The 14276-nt window shown below is 38.7% G+C and overlaps 1 long non-coding RNA gene across 2 annotated transcripts; it reads left to right on the top strand.

Moving 5' to 3' along the window:
* The first annotated feature begins 1901 nt into the window (after positions 1–1901).
* On the top strand, positions 1902–10067 carry LOC133782561 (uncharacterized). Of its 2 annotated transcripts, none has more exons than XR_009870584.1 (4): positions 1902–2081; positions 4013–4063; positions 8455–9007; positions 9740–10067. It is a non-coding gene; the product is annotated as an uncharacterized LOC133782561 (long non-coding RNA). The 2 variants fall into 2 exon arrangements; XR_009870585.1 differs by having other exon boundaries at positions 9639–10067.
* The last annotated feature ends 4209 nt before the right edge of the window (positions 10068–14276 follow it).

The following is a 14276-nucleotide window of genomic DNA, read 5'->3' as shown; positions in this document are numbered from 1 at the left end:
TTCCTCTCTTGTGCCGTTTCGTCTGTCCCCCTGGGAGGGGGCCTGGTAACATTCTTACTCCGAGATGAAGTGTTATTCTTCTTAGTCATGGAGGAGGCAGTCTTAGACTGCACCTCTTCATCCTGTCTATGGGAAAGTGGCTCTGAGAGCGTCCTTCGGGTTCGACTCCTCCCCTGGGACTCCCTGTTACTGCTGTCTTGCATCCCTGCCACTTTGGCCTGAGCCTCCCTCACTGCCTGAGCGGCAGCTTCAGCGTTAGCTCGGGCTAACTAAGTAGCTGCCTCCAGGGCCACAACAGCCTCTTGGTGCCTCCGGTCTACTTCCTGGTCCCTCTGGATCATCCTTTGAACCTGCTCATTTATCTCCCTCCGTTGTCATTCCATAGTCGCCCTCTGGAGGGCAATTTCTGCAGCAAATGCCTCCTGCCTCGCCGGAAATTACGCCATCATTTCCTGGTGAGCATCTTGTGGATCTTTCGCATCAGGTTGATCTCCAACCTCCACCTGAGGTTTGTTAACGAGATCGATGGGGTCCTGAGTGGTGGAATCCTTGGGAGTCGTCTTCTTTGTCTGACTTGGTTTTGGAGGCATTGTAAAACTGATGAAATTGTGTTTCTTGATTTTGTACTCTCAATGAAAGCATCAAAATGTTGACCTGAGAAATTGGCCAGCGTTCGTATGTATAGTATACGACACCTTTTGAATGAAATGAATATAATATACGACAGAGTACTAATATCTTAAATAAACACACTGAAATTTTATAGTGGTTCAGCCCTGTTCTAATGAACATTAATAACCTAATCTACTTAGTCTTTGGTATTGAATCACTCGATAGACAATTACACGGATGAATTGAAGTATTCACTCGTTACCAATTTGCCTAGAGTTTCTCCCCATAAAATATCTCTCTCAAAATCATTCTAAAAAAAGATCCAACCATAAACCAACCCCTTAAATGAAGCTCTGGGTCATTTATTTATAGTACTCAGGGGCTGTTATATGATTAGTAAGACTAGGGATCGTGGTTTGGTACACGATCATTGTGAGTAGAGATATGTGTCCACCTCCCCATGATTATAAAATCGTGGGCCTTCTTGTTGTTTCTCTGGATCATGGTTGACGATGCACGATTGAAACCTTCTGGAAAACGCTAAGTATTGGTTGGTCTATGAGACTTAGGTGCTAGGCCCGATGACCCTTTAGAGCTTGGGTGCTAGGCATTATGACCCTCTGGGTGCTAGGCCTGCTGATCTTCTAGGTGCTAGGCCTGATGATCTTTTAGGTGCTAGGCATGTTAACCCTCTGGGTGCTAGGCCTGTTGATCTTCTTGGTGCTAGGCCTGCTGATCTTCTGGTGCTAGGCCTGATGACATTCTGGGTGCTAGGCCTATTGACCCTCTGGGTGCTAGGCCTATTGACCCTCTCTGGGTGCTAGGCCTGCTGATCTTCTGAGTGCTAGGTATGTTGATTTCAGCTTGAACGATCGTGAACTTTATCTAGCAAAGTGTATTTGGGAGTTTAAGGATACCATCCTATAAAGAATAGGGTGGGCCGACCACCCCAATCAATTCTCAAGCTTGTTAGGTCGACCACCCCTAGGGGTTGGGGCCAGGCCAACCACCCTAGGAGGTTTAGGCTTAGTCAACTTTCATTTTTGTTCATCGGTTTTTTTTCAATACATTGTCATTTATCCATGACTTGTTATGCCACATGCTGCTTTCTCATTTGACACGTTATTTCTTGAATTTTGAGGGATATCAGTATTTTTATCCAAAAAATTGAAATTATCATATATTTAAGAGAATAATGTTGGTATATTAAAAAATTTAACTAACTTATCGTGGATAGAACATGAAATTTCCCAATTAAGATCAAAGGTTTTTATTAAAAACAAAAACAAAAAAAGGGTTTCATTTATTAGAAACCCTTCACTTTTCTGCGGCAAAGACCAAAGACGAACCGCCATCCGCACGTGCCGCACAAAGACCAGCCGCACCTGCTCTGTCTCCGGCGACGTGGACCATCTCCGGCGACTGCATCATTTCCGGCGGCACCAAGCCTAGAGGACAGTGACACCAAGGTATTTCTCCCTCAATTTTTTCCATTTCTTTGATAAATAATAGTTCCCATTCATGAAAATCTGAAATAGTCTATCTATTTGGTTTTTCTGAAATAATAGTTCCATTTCTTTGTGTTCCCATTTCATTGGTTTTTTTGGTTTTAATCTTTGTTTTATATGTGCGTTTGAGTGAAGAGGGTTTTGATAGTTTTGAACCCACTAATTTCATATTCTAATTTCAGATTTTGAGTGGGTAAAACTTTTATATTAGTTTGTTTTGATGCATTTTTTATTAAAAATCTGACTACAATAATTTGTTCTTTTGAGTGAGAAACGTTGTAGTTAATGAGAGCAATTCAATTGGAATGATAATATACCAATTTGAAGACTCGCCTTTGTTTAATCTGTTGTTATATATATATGAATAAGAATTTGGCTTATGTTATCAGCCTCTTCCCATTTGTAATTGAATGTGTACTCAAGAATCCCTATAAAAGGTGGGAAAATGGACTTTAAAAAGAGTTCAAAACTTATGTTCACAAAATGATCAGTAGACTTTTCTCTGATTTTTTTGTTATTATCTTAACCACAACTTTAGGATCATTCATTTCACTGAGATTCCATACTCATAGGTTCATACAAATTTTAGTTTGCAAAATCCTAGTGTTAACATTATCTAAAATTAATATTCAAGTGATGTGCAAACTAAAAAGCTCAATGCCAAAAATTATCCAAACTCAGGGACGACTTTAGACCTCTCCCACTATAGATTTATATAAATATATATAGAATATGAAATTCATTATTCACTTGAAACACTTCACTTTATATGAGAGCAGTCTAAAAGGCTTCTTTTTTTTTATTATTATTCTTTCACAAATTGTGTTCAACGGATTAATGGTTTTAGGAATTCGATATTAACTGGTTTTTTTAAGACTTTGTAGAGCTTGTCAGGCAAAGGAAAAATTGGTTTAAGAGAATGAGAAATGTTAGTGTGGAAGAGAGTTCACAATAAGAAGAAAAAAATTGTAAGTTTGCATTAGTCATATATATGTCACTACCATCATATATAGTAATTAAAGTACTGTGGGATCAGGGGACCATGACTTTATCGAAGTGTCTTCTTTGTTTGGCTAAGTAACAACTCAATATTTATAACAGATATAAATGAAGAGGGAAGGCACCTCATCCCATGCAAAACACATTGTCCCGCTGACACAAAAATACACCATTACATAACAATCAACTTCTATTACAGGTAACACCCCACAAGCAATTACTCTAAGAAGAAGGGTGCATCATATGTTCTAAAATTGAAACGGAGCCCAATTATGCACATTGACAGAGCTACACTACACTCGTCTTACATAACAAATATATATATCGTAGTGAATCATATTAGTATTTAACATCTCTAATCTATTCAAGCAGATGTCAACGTAGCAAAACCAGTTTTATGAGTATATTGAATGTATTTTGTTAGAATTCATGATAGACTTTCAGTGCACATTACAAAGACTTCCATGTGTAACACACAACACTCCAAAGGAAAGTTATCATTGTGGAAGTCAACAAATATCATTGTCACTATATATATATATATATATATATATAGGTATATAATTAATTCAATAGGATAGTTGAATATTCTATGATAACACCAATAGAATGACCTGTTTTTCACAAATCATCCTAAACACACTTCACGTGTATGAAAAACATATGTGCTAGGCCCATGTCCATCCCGAATAATTTTGGGAAAAATTCGGCATTAATGCTTATATTTTTCGATTCATTATAATTCTTATATACTTAAACTTTATTTTTTATGCAAAAATTGTCTAACTTTATGTTTTGGGTGAGCTGTCACTATATAATTCGCTAAGTGCCAAATCAATTTGTTTGCTATTTTTTTGGTATCTTAATATTTTTTAAAATTATTTTATTTTTAGTGTGCAGAATTAGCAAGGAGCATTGGAAAAGCTTGCTATTAATTGGAAGAGGTACACTTTTTTTTATTCTTTTTAATATTATACAAATGTTAGAGGAATTTAAATATCTTAAATATTCATCCATAATAACGTAGGTTCTGAGATTATAATTGTGTGTTGTGGTGATAATGAAAAGTTGGGAAGTTGTAAATCTTAGTGAGGTAGGTTCTGTGATATATATAATTGTGTGTTGCGACGATATAAGGAAGAAAACTTGAATGTTTTTTTAATTGATTGAATTATTTGAAATGATATTGACAGATAGTTAGGTTACAAATATAGGGAAAGTGTTGTCTGTTCAAAATATAGCCATGGTTTTTGTCTTTGTTATATTATTTTTGTTTGTTTTTATTGTCTACTTTATTAGGCATAATAATGTCAATTGATAAATATTGTGTCCTATGAATTTTCTACGTGCAGGGGGTTTTAGTCAAACTGATAGGAGAGACTGCCTAAATTTTAAAAAAATGGGTAGGAGTTGGATGATGAAAGAAAGGTTATCAAAAGAGTATGAGGATGGAGTTGAGAGTTTTATTGAAATAGCTTTAAAAAATGTCGTGGATCCTGAGAGAGTTCATTATCCATGTCAAAAGTGTTCTAATTTGAAAAAATTGGACATAAAGGAAATAAAAAAGAATTTGTATTTCAGTGGGATAAACAAAACTTATGCTAAGTGGATATGGCATGGAGAACAAGTTGAGTCTACCATTAAAGTATACAATGAAAATACTGAATTTGCTCAAGTGTTCGATGACCTTATAGAGATTGTGAGAGATGCAGATGATCGTTTTGAGGATAGGCCAGAAGAATTTTTAAAGGTCTTAGGCATCTGCAGAGAAACTAATTTTTTCAGGGTCACCTATGTCAAAGTTGGTAGTTTTGGTAAAATTATACAATTTAAAAGCTGGTAGTGGTTGGAGTGACATAAGTTTCATGAAGTTGCTTAATTTGATGAAAGAGATTTTAGCGAAAGACAGTGAGATGGTGAGAGATGCGGATGATCGTTTTAAGGTGCCAGATGGTTTTTCATCGAATATTCGGAATTTGGTTTCCTTGAAAGAATGTAGACTACAAGGTCTAACGTCTCATGACTGCCATGTGTTAATGCAGCAAATGCTTCCAATAGCTATTCAAGGCTTATTAGAAAACCATGTGAGAAATGATATTAGAAGAATGTGTTTTTTCTTTAATGCCTTTTGTTGACGGCAGAAATTCGTCAACGATGTTAGGTCGGAAAATCCAAAGGTTAGTAAGAAGATGGCTGGATAACAACTTAGAATAGACTTAAGGAGAAATATATGCAGATCAACAATGGAGTAAACATTCATATATTGCTTAATAGCCTCAGCATACAATGAATTTTCCAACCTCCTTCAATGGTGAAGTGAGGCTCTATATATAGGTGAGCTCTAATGGCTCTTGATACATTGTGGTCCCGAAGAGACAAGGAGCTACATATCCAAGCTGCAGGTTGTAGGGTTGTCGGAGGAGTGGTGGTCAGCTCCAGTATGTGTCAGGGGTCTATAAAGTACTCATACCATGGTACCATGTCGCATCCCCACTACTTGTCGGGTATGAACCTCATGGGCGTGCTAAGGGGGTACTTGCCATGTACCATTCTTATACGACCACTACTTGAAGGATATGGGTGTTGTCACTATCTTGGTTCATTTTGTCTTGTTTGTACCTTTATGTGAATTCCATCCACTTCACCACTTTAATGGGGTGCATTTATGTCTTGAGCTCCTCCATATTTGGCTAAGTAATAATACTTGGGAATTCCTTTGGAACCTACGTGTGAGGTGTATCTTGCTGGTGGCACCTCCCCCAAAATGGGATAGGGCCTCTTCAGCAAGCTACATGCCTCGAGGCTATGCGCGAGGCACGCGGGTCTCGCGGAGGCGCAACATGGTGGCAATGCGCGAGGCCCTCCTGGCCGAGACGCTAGGCATGAGGCACCTTGGTCAAATGCAAGGCGGGATGTTCCCGTTGGGTACGCGGGTCTCGCGGAAGCGCAACATGGTGGCAGCGCGCGAGGCCCTCCTGGCCGAGACACTAGGCGCGAGGCATCTTGGCTGAATGTGAGGTGGGATGGTCCTGTTGGGCACGCGGGTCTCGTGGAGGTGTAGCATGGTGGCAACGCGCGAGGCCCTCCTGGCCGAGACGCTAGGCGCAAGACACCTTGGCTGAATGCAAGGCGGGATGGTCCCGATGGGCACGCAAGCCAGCGCGCGAGGCCCTCCTGGCCGAGACGCTAGGCGCGAGGCACCTTGGCTGAATGCAAGGCGAGATGGTCTTGTTGGGTACGCTGGTCTCGCGGAAGCGCAACATGGTGGCAGCGCGCGAGGCAGTCCTGGCCGAGACACTAGGCGCGAGGCACCTTGGTTGAATGTGAGGCGGGATGGTCCCGTTGGGCACGCAGGTCTCGTGGAGGTGTAGCATGGTGGCAGCACACGAGGCCCTCCTGGCCGAGACACTAGGCACAAGACACCTTGGTTGAATGCAAGGCGGGATGGTCCTGTTGGGCACGCGGGCCAGTGCGTGAGGCCCTCCTGGCCGAGAGGCTAGGCGCAGGGCACCTTGGCTATATGAACGGCGGGATGGTCTCGTTGGGCACGCGGATCTCGCGAAGGCGCAACATGGTGGCAGCGCGCGAGGCCCTCCTGGCCGAGACGCTAGGCACGAGGCACCTTGGCTGAATGCGAGGCGGTGGCTTCGCGAGGCACAAGGGTGCGTGGCGCCTGGGCGTAAGGTGCCTTGGTCTTCAGCAAGGCAGAGACCTATGGGGCTTTGAGAGTTTTGGCCAGAACGTGGTCTCGTAAGACCTATTGGCACGAGCCTGATAACATAACTAAGTGACCCTTAACCATGTATTCCAACCAGGGACCAGAGATTTTTTTCCTTGGTGGATTTTTGGCATCCACACCCTTTGATCTAAGGTTATTGATGTATCAAAGTTGAATATTATTCAATTAGAAATTGCAAAGACTTTGTGCTTGTTCAAACAATATTTTCCACCATCTTTCTTTGATATAATAATTCATTTAGCAGTTCACCTAGTTAGAGAAGTCACTTTGTGTGGGCCAGTTTGTTTTCGATGGATGTATCCTTTCAAGAGGTTAATGAAAGTTTATAAGGGTTATGTGCGGAGTCGAAATCATCCAGAGGGTTGTATAATTGAATCTTATATAGCTGAAGAAGGAGTTGAGTTTTGTTTTGAGTATATGCTAGATGTTGACTCAATTGGAATTCCTATAAAAGCAAGAGAGGAATTTAATGAAAACAAGTGCATCAACGATGGAAAACCTACTATAATAGAAATAGAAGATTGAGAGGTTGCTCATCAAAATGTGTTGGAGAATACGGGTTCAACCTTATACAGAGTAAGTAAATTATTTAATTTAATCTTCTTTACACCACCATGACTTTTTTTTTTTTTTTGAATTATTTGTAGTAACAATATTATATAATCCAAAGAACATCTGCAATATCTAAATAGGGCGAATCGAACAAAATCTAGAAAGTGGATTCAAGATGAGCATCATCATGCCTTTCGACATTGGTTTCTTAATAAGGTTGTTTTTTTACTTTAGGTTCAACATTGGTTTCTTGGTAAGGTGTTATTAAAGTATTATTCATTAATGCAGATTTAAAAAGAGTTGACCAAAGAGTTGCATGAAGTAACTGAAATTTGAGATGGCTTTCATTAGGTCCAACGTAAGCGGCAATTAAGCACTATGCATTTGTTATTAACAGGTGTAGGTTCAACACTAAAGCCCGTGATGATGTTAGGGTCACTCAAAATAGTGGTGTAAGTATTGTAGCTCATACCCTACACGTGTCTAGTGCTCGTGATAAGAACCCTATATATTGTGACATGAAGTTTTATGGTGTCATCCAAGAAATATGGGAGCTTGATTACCGTGAATTTAGGATGACGATGTTTAAGTGTGATTGGGTGGATAGCAAACATAGTTTGGAGAAAGAAAGGTTAGCCTTCATTAAAGTTGATTTGAATAAAATAGGGCATAAAGAAGACTCATTTACAATGGTAACTCAAGCTAAACAAGTTTTCTATGTTGATTATCCTACTTCATCAAGATGGTCAATAGTGCTTGCTTCACAACCAAGATACAAAGTGGACGATGACGATCAATGTAACTTCGGTGAATTACAAACTTATTAAAAAGAGTGGTAATATCCTTGAGTTTGAGGGAGTTGAAGCAACTGTTAGGCCATATGTAAGAAAAGACAGTGATGGAATCTGGATTGTAAGATTTCATTTTTATTAATGACACAACATATTATCTTTTACTTTAAATTTACAATATTAATCATAAAATTTTGTCACACTTGTACCTTTTCCTATGTTGTAATGTATTTTGTGTTTCCTATGTTGACAGGTTCATGGACCTATCTGATGATCATTTTGAGGAGCACTTAGAGGGTGATCTCGACAACCAGGTTGTTATTGATTCCATAGATGCGCCGACCAGTGTTGATTCCATGGATGTTCATGACCACAAGGAAGGGGATAATGGTGAAGAGAATGCAGAAGGTAAAAGCAAGACACACATAAGTGTACACGAGGCATAGTGCGATTGGCAAAGATTATAGCAGATAAAATAAAAGGAATCAAACGCCATTTGAGGTTCAACACCCGAGGGCAATCGATCGGGACCCCAAACAGAGAGCTTCAGTGTTATTTAGGAATGGAAACGACTATTTCACGTTTTTTTAGAATTCAATTCATTTATCCAAAACCCAAAAGAAAAACATATTTCAACCCTTTCTCGCTTGTTTCCCCTAATCTCATTTAGCTCCCCCTTCACATCTTCTTCATCGTTTGCTTCTTCTTCTTCTTCTTCATTCTTGTTCATCGTCACACAAACCTAGTTGTATGCTCAAGATTGTTCACCATCACTCACAAGTCTTCGATCCCTGGTCACTCTAATGGTAAATCTCCTTTTTCTTTTTCGTTAATACTGGTCGAATATATATATACACGAAATGAGTGTTTATTGTTCTAATGAAATCTCTTTTGATAATCCAATATAATTTTTTAGATCTTTCTGGTAATTTTTAGGATATATTTCATACCCTAGCTTCTTTGGTGTGCCGCCAGTAGCTTTTTTTTTTTTAAGGTTTTATGTGTTAGATATTAATAGGGTCACTTTGGTTGAAGCTTTTTCCAATAGCATATGTATTAGATTGATTTGTTCTCCGCGTTGTGTGCAGATATATATTTAATTTTCTAATCATTTTACGCAAATGCTGAGAGATGTGATATCTATCTAACAAGTATTATATTAACTTGATCGGGTAGCATATTATATTAACTTGATAAATGTTGATTAGTTCAAGAAATTTCTGATCTCTCACTGTGCAATTTATAATATGTTTTACACTGTTATTATGCTCTTCTCGGCAAGAGTTTTTCTTGGGCTTTAAAAAATTCTCATGATTAAATATACTCATGTTTTATATATGGATCATTTGTTTAAATCATAAATTGAAAATTTTCATTGCAATGTACTATGTATAGCTTAATTTTTGTAACATTGTTATGCAAAATACATTTGTGCAGAGAGAAAATTTTACGACTTAGGAGGATGTTTATGAAACTTAATAAGCAAGTATTTTTCAGCAAGTGTTATCTTTGTTGTTTGCATATTTAAATTCCAATAGAAGATGATGAAGTCTTCCAACTCTTCTGAAGAGCTTGGAAAGCATACAGACTCTGTGCATCACAAAAGAAAAGACAATTAATAACCTCAGACGGAAGGAAGGAAATCTCTGCTTTGGTGGGTCGAAGATTTTTTTGGTTTTTATGTCTTATGGTTTGCTTGTGTCTTATGATTTTTGTGTCTGTTTGCTAATAATAATTGTAAATTATAACTGGTTTGATTTGATTTGAGAAAATAATGACCTGAAATTTGGGTTAATATTTGACAAGTTATTTCAGGACTTTTTTGCAGTTTTATTATTAATCTCATTTCAGTTTCGAATTCCTTAAGACCTTGTCTTGATCTAAGGTCTTGATATTATTAACATTATACTTTTTAAGTATATAACGATTAAATAGATGCAAATAATTTGGAGTTTAGTCAATTAGAAAAAATATATAATTTCATTAAAAAAATTATGTGAACTATTATTACATAATTTATTGGTAAATGAAATTTTAATATCATATAACATTTGTTAAAAAAATAATTAAAATAAAATAATTTTTAGATTTAGTTCTATCAATTACATATTCTATTTCTGTTATATTTTCAGATATTCTACCAATCACATATTCAATTTTTTAAAACTCAAAAATAATTTATAGATAGTGAACAAATCATATTTTTAGAAATATATTTTCAGTCACTAAATTCAAATTTTTATTTCAGAATCACACTTTTTGAAAATACAATTTTTTAATCACGAACCAATAAGACCCTAAGTAATTAAATAATTTTTTTACAGGTAGATATGGTTGAGCAAAGAAAAGAGGGCAAACTCATTGAGAATGGAACGAATGATATCTTGACACAAGTTTTGGGAACTGCTGAGCACCCAGGTTGAGTTCGAGGCCAGAGTCTAGCTTTGGTAGCCACTCTCGCGTAAATACACTAGAAATTGAGGCACTGATTCACTCAACCCCAGAAGTTGAGGCACCGATTCACTCAACTCCACAAGTTGAGGCACTGATTCACTCTACTTCAGAAGTTGAGGCACAAATTGATATTACCCCTTCGTATGAGACACCCCCTACTATTCATGCTAACCAACCAAAGCTATATTCTCTTTTATTATTTAAGAAATGATAATTAAACTTATTCTAACAATTACATCATTGCAGAAAGATGTTAAGTGCAAATTATATGTTGGACAATGTGGTGATGTTGTGACTCTTGGACGAGTGATGGCTACCAAAGGCGAAGTACATGGGGTCAAATTAGAGTGTGGTAACTATTGTGTTACTATTGATAAATGTCTAGATCAGAGTGCAAAACTACCTTGCTAAAAAATTGGGGATGAGATGACCCATGTGGTTCATGCACTCAACAGTTTTGTTGCATGGCCATCACATTTTATCATTACTTGTGATAATGAACAGGTAACAAAAGCTGCAAAAGAGAATTTGATTTCTTTTGTGAAATTTTATCTAAATTCTTCTATGTTTATGGGTTCCATGGGCTCTCAGGGGAGGCCCAGACCCAACCAGGCCCCAGTGAACAATGAGAACCAAACCCTGTTGGCCCAAACCATGTCGAGCCCAATAACTGGCGAGTAGCACGAGCATAGTAAAGGGGCCATAATTGAGATGCAGACCCGAACCACCTTCCCTAGCACACCTAATCTCTATCCTTCGAGATATAAATTATGGTGGCAGACGATCCATTCTGGGAGACGGATCCCATCGAGTGGGATTCAGATGAGGTCTCTGGGTCCATTGCCAATGCTCTAACCCACCATCAAGATCCCTGCTCTGGTAAATGAACCCGGGTCTTGGTAAACAAACCTGGACATCGGTAAATGAACCTGGACCACAGATCTAGGTAGAATAAGCCTAGTCTTTCCTACAGGTACGTGTCCCTGAGAAATCCAGTAGTTGGTCTCCCTGACTAACTTGTAGAATGGGCTACGCACGAAACGTACAATGTTCCTACGAAACGGTACTGCTACTACTCTGACAGATCCTGTCCTCAGGATCCCCTTGGTAGCCCACGTGGATCAGTTTCTGCCAATTTACAAAGGGCAGTTGTAAGGCTCTACCATGCCTAAACCGACCCAATGGGTCTAGATTAACAACCTTTATTCATGTTACATTCTTGTATTATAGCTCCGTTAGCGAGCACTTATAATTATATCCTTATTGGGCATGGATTGGTCTTGTAACGATAAAAAATTACTAATAAGGCTTAAGGGCCTTGATTAGTTTGCCATAAAGACATAATTGTTTTATGTGTGATTAAATGATTAAATGCATGATTATATGATTATGTAGATATGTGAAATACATGTTTACGAGTATTAAATCTGCACGTTGGCCCTGTTTAGCTTATAAGGGCATATTTGAAATTTTGGCACGTTGAGGGCATAAATGCAATTATATGTGATAAATTGTTGAGACCACATTATTATGTGGATATATTTTCAGTATATGGCTCGAGACGGTTCTAGTGAGCGGATTGGCGAAATAGTCACGACGGGGATTTATACCTGGCTCGGGGGAGCCTGGGGTATTTTCAGGAATTTAGAAAATATATTGGGGATTATTAGATATTGGATTAATAATTGGAAGTTAATTGAATAACGTGATTAATTGATAAATGTTAGGAACACTTGAGGAATTAGTAGGAATTGGGATCAATGACCATTATACCTTTAGATTGACTAATAGATTAAGTGTTATGTTGGAAGGGCAATAGGATCTTTTTGTTTAAGTGTTATACTCAGAATTTTGAGAAGCACATAAAAGGTGGTGGAATAATTCAAGGAAAGAAAGAAAAAGAAAACTCTTTCAGCTCACCCTCTCTCATCTCCCACATATCTCTCTTTCTCTCTCACTTGCTCTCTTTTGGATTGAAGCTAAGGGAAAAGAAGAAAGGGGCAGAAGTTAAGCTTTGGGGTGGGTTCTTTGAAGGAAGTGGAGGTGATCAACTTGGAGTTTAAGCTGGAAATTAAGTGGGTTCAAGCTGGAATTGGAGCTGGAAAATAGAGGGAAAATTCTAGGAATTGAAGTTGGAATTGGTGTGGCTTCAGCCATAGTTGAGGTAAGGTTTCCATTGTAATTTCTTTGTGTTAAGCTAAGTAGTTTGAGGCTTAAACATGTGCTTATTCTAGAATTTTGATGGGAATTCAGATAAATTGAAGCTCTAGAAATAGGGGGTTTAAGCTTAGAATTTGGAGGTTGAAGCTTGTGAGAAGTTGGTTATAATTGAGGTAAAATTCTGACTTCTTACCTTTGAATTTTGGTTGGATTTTGATTGAGTTTCTTGGGTGGTATTAGCTGATGAATTGGGATAATGACTTTGATTTTGTTGCTAAGATTTTGGGGATTAAAATGGGTGTTATGGTACTGAATTCGTAGTTGAATTGGGGTTGAATTGAAGAGAATTGGTGGGGAAATTATGGGTTAGTTCTTGGTGTTCTTGGCTGGGAAGAATGGAGTGAAAACCCATATTTTCTGGGTTCGAAGGGGGCGCGCTGCGAAGCGTATGGCTATTTTGGCCTGGAGGGTGTCTCTGACTTGGGGGCTCGCCGCAACTGACTAAGCCAAGTCACGACCCGCCTCCTCTTTTGGATGGGGTGCTTGCTCTCTGACTTGGGGCAAGTTGCGACCCACTAAGCCAAGTCACGACCTGCCTGAGGATTTTAGCCTTAGAATGGTTTCAAGAATTGGTAGGACTCAGGGGGTTCGAACCTAGGCACTCGAGACAATTTCTACTACCCGGTTTAGTAGAAATGGAGGTCCCGGAGGCTAGTTTCTGTGTCCTAGGTTTTTTATTTCAATTGGAAGTTGATGGATACCATTGGCCCTTGTGACTAGGTTTCTCGCCAAGGATCGGGGCTAAGGATCGTGCTCGGAACAATTTCACTTTCTCCGCTCATAAATTAAAGGTAAGAAAATTGCACCCTTGTGTGGCTATGTTGGGATTAAGGTTCCCTATATTTGAATACAGCTATTGTATAATTATGATATGCTATGTGAGAATGAAATAAACGACCTAAGAGTGTCGGGACTGATATTTGCGTACAGGACGCGGCTCAACCACTGAGAGCTGAGGTCAGCTAAATAATCACTGAGCTCGGCCTAAGCAAGCCGGAGTCAGTGGGTTAAATAGAGGGTACCCTGAGTATCATATGATGGTTATGATATGTTTATTATTGTTAATCTGATGTTTATGGCTTTTTGAATACTGGGGTGAATGGCTTGTGATTCGTTCATTTCCATCACTAATTATGTGTCTGTTTGAACATACTGAATACCTAGTTAACTGCTTTATGGATCATTTGATTATCTATATTGTTTATGCTATGCTATATGGTTTTCTTGTTGGGCCTTGGCTCATGGGTGCTACGTGGTGTGGGTAAAGGCAAGGGTAAGGTGGACCAATCCTGAGTTGGAGAGCTCTGGGGGCGGGATGTACATAGTCAGTTACTCGTCTGCCACAGCCGAGGGATAGTACAGGGACAGGAAAACCTGAAATACGTATTTTGCCATTAGGGT

The sequence above is a fragment of the Humulus lupulus genome, chromosome 6 (assembly GCF_963169125.1).
Source record: "Humulus lupulus chromosome 6, drHumLupu1.1, whole genome shotgun sequence".
Lineage (NCBI taxonomy): Eukaryota > Viridiplantae > Streptophyta > Magnoliopsida > Rosales > Cannabaceae > Humulus > Humulus lupulus.
This window is presented reverse-complemented; position numbering and strand designations above follow the sequence as displayed.